A 5983-nucleotide genomic window follows, 5' to 3' on the forward strand; every position below is an offset into this window, starting at 1 on the left:
GGGATTGGCTGGTTTGGCTCTATTCTTAAAGAGGTTTTTATTGGCCGGTAGGTAAGTGCGCTAAAATCGAGACCCATTGCTAAGCCTAACAAATTTTAAAAATTTAATTTAATTTGAAAATATTGTTTGAAAAATCCGAAAAAAATTTGAGACTTCATATTTAATTGAAACGAACCAGGAAAAAATAAAACATGGCACTAAGATTTTCAGCTGAGAGTCTCCCTTTAAATTGAAGGCCCGAAATGAAAGAAAACCTTCCTTTTAACTTATTTTTCTAATATTTAGTATAATGATAATCCTATATACGGGCCTTATCCCTTTTGGGCTTAAATTTACCGTCATCTTTTCAAATTAAACTACTTCTACTATAGATTAACTATTTTGTGAAAACTCAATGAGGTGAACGATTTTGAAATTTGAAGGGCGGTCTTCTGTTTGAAAATCATTTTGTTTTACTATATTTCTGATAATTGAAATATAAGATTATACAAAAACGAGTTTTGCTTCGCAGTCCTTAAAAACTGCATAATCCGCGACACTTTTTCAAACCCACAAAGGGCCAGAAACTAGAAATTATTATATGTCTTGCAATTTGAAATGAAGTTTAATGGTTACACTGATAAAAATGAGCGTGCTCTCGGCATTCAAAAATGATGCGGACCGTTCAATTTTGAACAAGCCTCTATTGACGAATTCAGATTTAACCAGAAACATTCCATTTTGAACAAGGAGTGTTTTACGCGTTCAAAACCAACCACGAGCATTCATTTCTGAACAAACTACCGTCATATCGATCAAAACTTAACGCTAGCATTCATTTTTAACAGCTTATATATTACCATTCAAACATTAATCTTTATCTCATTCAATTTTGAATAAATGCCTTGCGCTAATGAAACGTTCAGACATGGTCGTTTTGGCGTTCTAATAGGATGTATTAGTATTCAAACTAGAGCGTTTTTGGGCGTTTAAATAAAAACATTTTGGCGTTCAAAAGATATTGTTTTTGTCGTTCTAACAGGAGTGTTTTTGCCTTTAAAGCAAGAGAATTATGGGCGTTCAAACATGACTGTTTTTGTTGTTCAAATGAGGGCGTTTTTGGCTTTTTAACGAGAGCGTTATGAGCGGTCACTCGGGAGCCTTTTTCTAGTCAAATGAGACCTTTCTGGGCGTTCACGGGAGAGTTTCATGGCGGGTTTTTTTGGTGTATTATTTACAATGGTATAAATTCAGGTTTATTTAATCAAAATTTTAATATTAAAATTCAAAAAGTTATATTTATTATATTTTGATGTTAGAGAACATAATATTTTGCGAATTTTTCATCACCATCATTCGATTTTCTGTTTATGAAATGTGATTGTCTGTGTGTGTCCGTCCGTTGTTACACTGGAGTGCTGCGGTAGTAGTTCGCCTTGTGTTGATGTGTAAAGAAATACTACAAAAACTTTTCTATTCCCTTTTTCCAGAATATAAAGTGAATATGTGGAAATATTTTTCGTAATTACGATGCCTTTAGTACTTTTGTAGCTTTAAAGCTGTGTTTCATTTTGATATTCCAAAGACATTTTTTAATATTATTATTTGAAATGGCTGTTTATATTTAACTATAGCGATACTTCATCTGTATATAGAATAAAGCTTGCTAAAGTAATTAGAAGAAGAATGCTAAGGCTTACTCTGTCGGGAAAATCAATTATTATCCATAAAAATCCTAGTGAACGAAAGAGTAGACAATTGAGGTCCGAGGTGAAATAAAATATTTCTTTTAATAATCGTGTCTGTAATGAAGAGACATTAACGGTTCAGAGTGAGCCGAAAGTTAAATACACATTTATATAATTGGGTTTAGATTTTATAATAGAAGATAGCATCGTGGTGGTCATCAGATCAATGAAAGATCTGGTCGTAATCGGTTTATAGCTACTAAGAATATCGTTGAGGTGAAACGAGAGGATGGTGTCATAGAGACTATAAACCCCAAGTAGTGGAAGGAATGCCTCAACTTGTTGCCCCTTTTTCACGGTACAGGGCAACTTCCGCTAAGCTAAATTAAACGGGACGGAAGTTCTCATGTACCAATTTAGGAGCAACATCATTATTTGCGCTTGTAGAGCGGGGGATCTGCCTCTCCTTGGGGTTTATAGTCTCTATGATGGTGTTTAACAATAATCCAGATGTGAATGTTACTTTGATCATAAAGGGTATACACTTTTGGAGTACACAATTGGGCCTTTACAAACACATAAAGATAATATCCCTCCTAATTTTATTCTCATCATTTCCTGATTTTTCCCCAATAACTGATTTTCATCCTTATTGAATGAAAAATGTTGTCTGCTTTAATGTCCATTCACAAAGCATTGAATACTGCTTTAATAACTCATAAATTTTAACTTCTGCATTTGCTCATCAAAGAAAAAGAGAAATAGTTCCATATCAAGATAAGTAGTCCTCTAGACTCGGAGAGGTAAGATTTTGTTTTCCCAACTTGTTTTGTCTATAATAAGAAACTTTTTATTGTCGGCAGCCTTTAGAAAAAAAATTTTTTACTGTCTTTTTTATAGGCCCTATATTGCTTAATTAATTTATACAGTACTCGTTCTATGTTCAAACCTGTTTGCAGTGTTACGTAATGAATATTACTTAACAATAACAATAACAATAAATATCAATCAATTTATTAGAAAAGGTACGTTTCTTCAATTTGAAAATATTTTCTTCTTGTAAACTATAAATTTTGCTTAATATTTTACAAAATACTTGGATTTAGTGCTCATTTTACCTAGCCACTCAATCGTTATGGGGTAATTGGATCTTAGCACGGTAAGTTAGAATCTCTGGGTTCCCGGGAATTATTATTTTTAGTTTCACCAGGAACATTTAAGCCAAAATTTTTGTCCCATTTGATGAATCGGACAATTTGCGGTGTTTTTCGGCCGAATGGAACTTTGGTCGTGTGGGAGGAAAGCGGTTAATTACCATAGGCAAATAAACTTGATAAGCTGTAAATAGGGTACTAATATGAGGTAAATTTAGTGAATAGAGGCTTCTATTCGGGTATTATACTTGAAAATAATGTTCGTAAATGGCTTGAATTGATCACAATAATGATCTTGAAGTATACCAATATCGTTCCCGTTTGAATGTTAATCCAATCCTATAATAAAGCCAAACAGTTACGTATGAACGCCAAAAGCAATCTCGTTTGATTGTTAATGAATCCTATTTAAATGCAAAAACGGTCTCGTATGGCTGTTAAAATCGTTCTCGTTTGAGCGCCAAAATCGTTCTCGTTTGAACGCCAAAATTGCTTACATTTTAACGCCAAAATTGCTTACATTTGAACGCCAAAATTGCTTACATTTGAACGCCAAAATTGCTTACATTTGAACGCCAAAATTGCTTACATTTGAACGCCAAAATCGCTTACATTTGAACGCCAAATAGGTTCTCGTTTGAACGCCAAAACGCTCTTGTTTAAATGCTGTGCAATCAGATTTGAATGACAAAATGACCTAATCCGAATGCTTTATTAGCGTGAATTTTTGAATATCAATATAAGCGTTCAAATATGAACATTTCGTTAACGTGTACAATTGAAAACCACTTTATACGTTCATATTTGATTGCTAATGCGTACCACCACAGTGGCAAGGTATTGAACGCTGAAACATTCAATTTCGATTGTTCTTTTTTTACTGTGTATGAGAAATTTGTTATGATTAGAAATTTTACAACAAAAACGGGTATAAATGCGGCGTTTCGGAACAAAGAGCTAAATCAAGGACGATTATGACTCGAGTTCGAATTGAAGTTTAAAACTTATACAAGATGTAACAACACACATATATGAACACCTTTTCTGAATATATGATAAATGTCAGAAATACGACACTGCTTTTAAAGCCACAAATCAGAATGAGGAACCTCATTTTAGGAGTAGTAAAGCGACATTTTACTCGAAATAAGCGTTCTTCTTACCTGTTCCACCCTGAAAAATTAAAATGCTAAAAGCTCATTTTGTATTTTTTCGCCTTAATTATTTGACAGGGATAAGTTTTTACGGGAACAGATTCTATATATTTTCATACGTGAAAATCTAAGCTCTCTTTAACTCGAAACGCCGCATTTATACCCGTTTTTGTTGTAAAATTTCTAATCATAACAAATTTCTCATAACCATTAAACTTCATTTCAAATTGCAATACATATAATAATTTCTAGTTTCTGGCCCTTTGTGGGTTTGAAAAAGTGTCGCGGATTGTGTATAAATGCAGTTTTTTAAGGACTGCGAAGCAAAACTCGTTTTTGTATAATATATACTTACCTGCCTTATGTTATTATGCATCATTTGATTGTTATCGTTCTACCGTAAAAGGAAGTTTCGAAATTATTGTTGATGTTCAGTATTGTATCGTACAGTATTGTCACGTTGACCTTCCCTTTAGTTAAAAAAAATCTCAAAATGTTGTAGATCCACTAAGTAATTATTTACAGACATACGTCTCGGTAAGAAGAATTGCAAACTTGTTGAGTCGTGGAGAAACCCACACTGTAAAAAAGTGAGGTTCATCTTTTAATGCTTAGACGTGCATAGCCCCAACACTGTGGTGGTACGCTTTAACGTTCAAATTTGAATAGTTTCTTTGCGTTCAAATTTGAATAGTTTCTTTGCGTTCAAATTTGATCAGAACACTATTGTTCAAACTTAAACGCTCACGCATTCATATTTGAACGGTGAGTAAGAGGTTAGTATATCGTGCAAATTTAAGCACGATATCGCTCAAATTTAATTTAAAAAATTAAACGTTTTTTAAGCATTCACTATTGAGCAACATCGAAGAGTTTGATCAGGCGTTCATATTCAATTGCTTACGTTCAAAATTGAGCAGTATAATAATACATGGTGGAAAAAAATTGATTTCTAATTTCATCGCTGAATGCCTAATGGTAGGGCATACTATATTAAATATACGCAAATATAAGAAAGAAATCTAATGTGTTCAAAGCTTGTACATCTTCCGAGGGTTGGTGAATTTGAAACACATAAACTATAATCGTTGTGTGAAATAATAATTCGGTTATATGAAGGAAGTCTGCACTTAAGGAAAGAATTCATTATCAAGTTCTTTCCGATTATAATGTTGTAGCAATAAATTACATTATCAAACTATTTGAAGGCCTATGTAAAAATAAAGGAAAGTTGAAATACGCAATAATCCGTAGCATTTCCTTTGATATTATTGTATAATGAAGTTTATACAGACAAATATATATTTAATTCACGGTAAACAAGCAAGTTATAGGAAAGTGTTGAGAAGTTATTGTATTTTTATTGAAAGCTTTGTTTATTTAGCGGAATCAAGTAATTTTAGGGCAGAACTAATTTTGTTTTGCACACCTTTTGAGATTGAACAATTTCGTTCACGTTTGAATACCGATAAAACGCTTTTTTTCTTATAGTTTTGTTTTAAAGCCAAAAACACTTTCGTTTGAACGCCCATAAAGCTCTCGTTTGAACGCCAATAAAGCTCTCGTTTGAACGCCCATAACGCTCTCGTGTGAACGCACATATCGCACTCGTTTGAATGCCCATATTCACTCTTTTGAATGCCCATATTGCATTCGTTTGAACGCTCATAATGCTCTCGTTTGAACGTTAAAAATAATCGCGTTTAAAACTCAAAAAGTTCTTATTTGAACTTCAAAAGCAATCTCGTTTGAAAGCCAAAAATTTCTTATTTGAACGGCTAGATTGCTCTTGTTTTAATATAAGTACTAATACAATACTATTAGAACCCCAAAACTACCATATCTGGTTCATCAAAATTGAATGGGATAAGGATCCATTTTTGAATAGTAATATAAAAGCTGTTCAAAAATGAATGGTAGAGTTAAGTTTTGATCGATATGACGGTACTTTGTTCAAAAATGAATTCTCATGGTTGGTTTTGAACGCCGAAAACGCTCCTTGTTGAAA

The sequence above is a fragment of the Phalangium opilio genome, unplaced genomic scaffold, assembly GCF_054372755.1.
Source record: "Phalangium opilio isolate 3A_F unplaced genomic scaffold, DU_Popi_V2 ptg000042l_1, whole genome shotgun sequence".
Classification (NCBI taxonomy): domain Eukaryota; kingdom Metazoa; phylum Arthropoda; class Arachnida; order Opiliones; family Phalangiidae; genus Phalangium; species Phalangium opilio.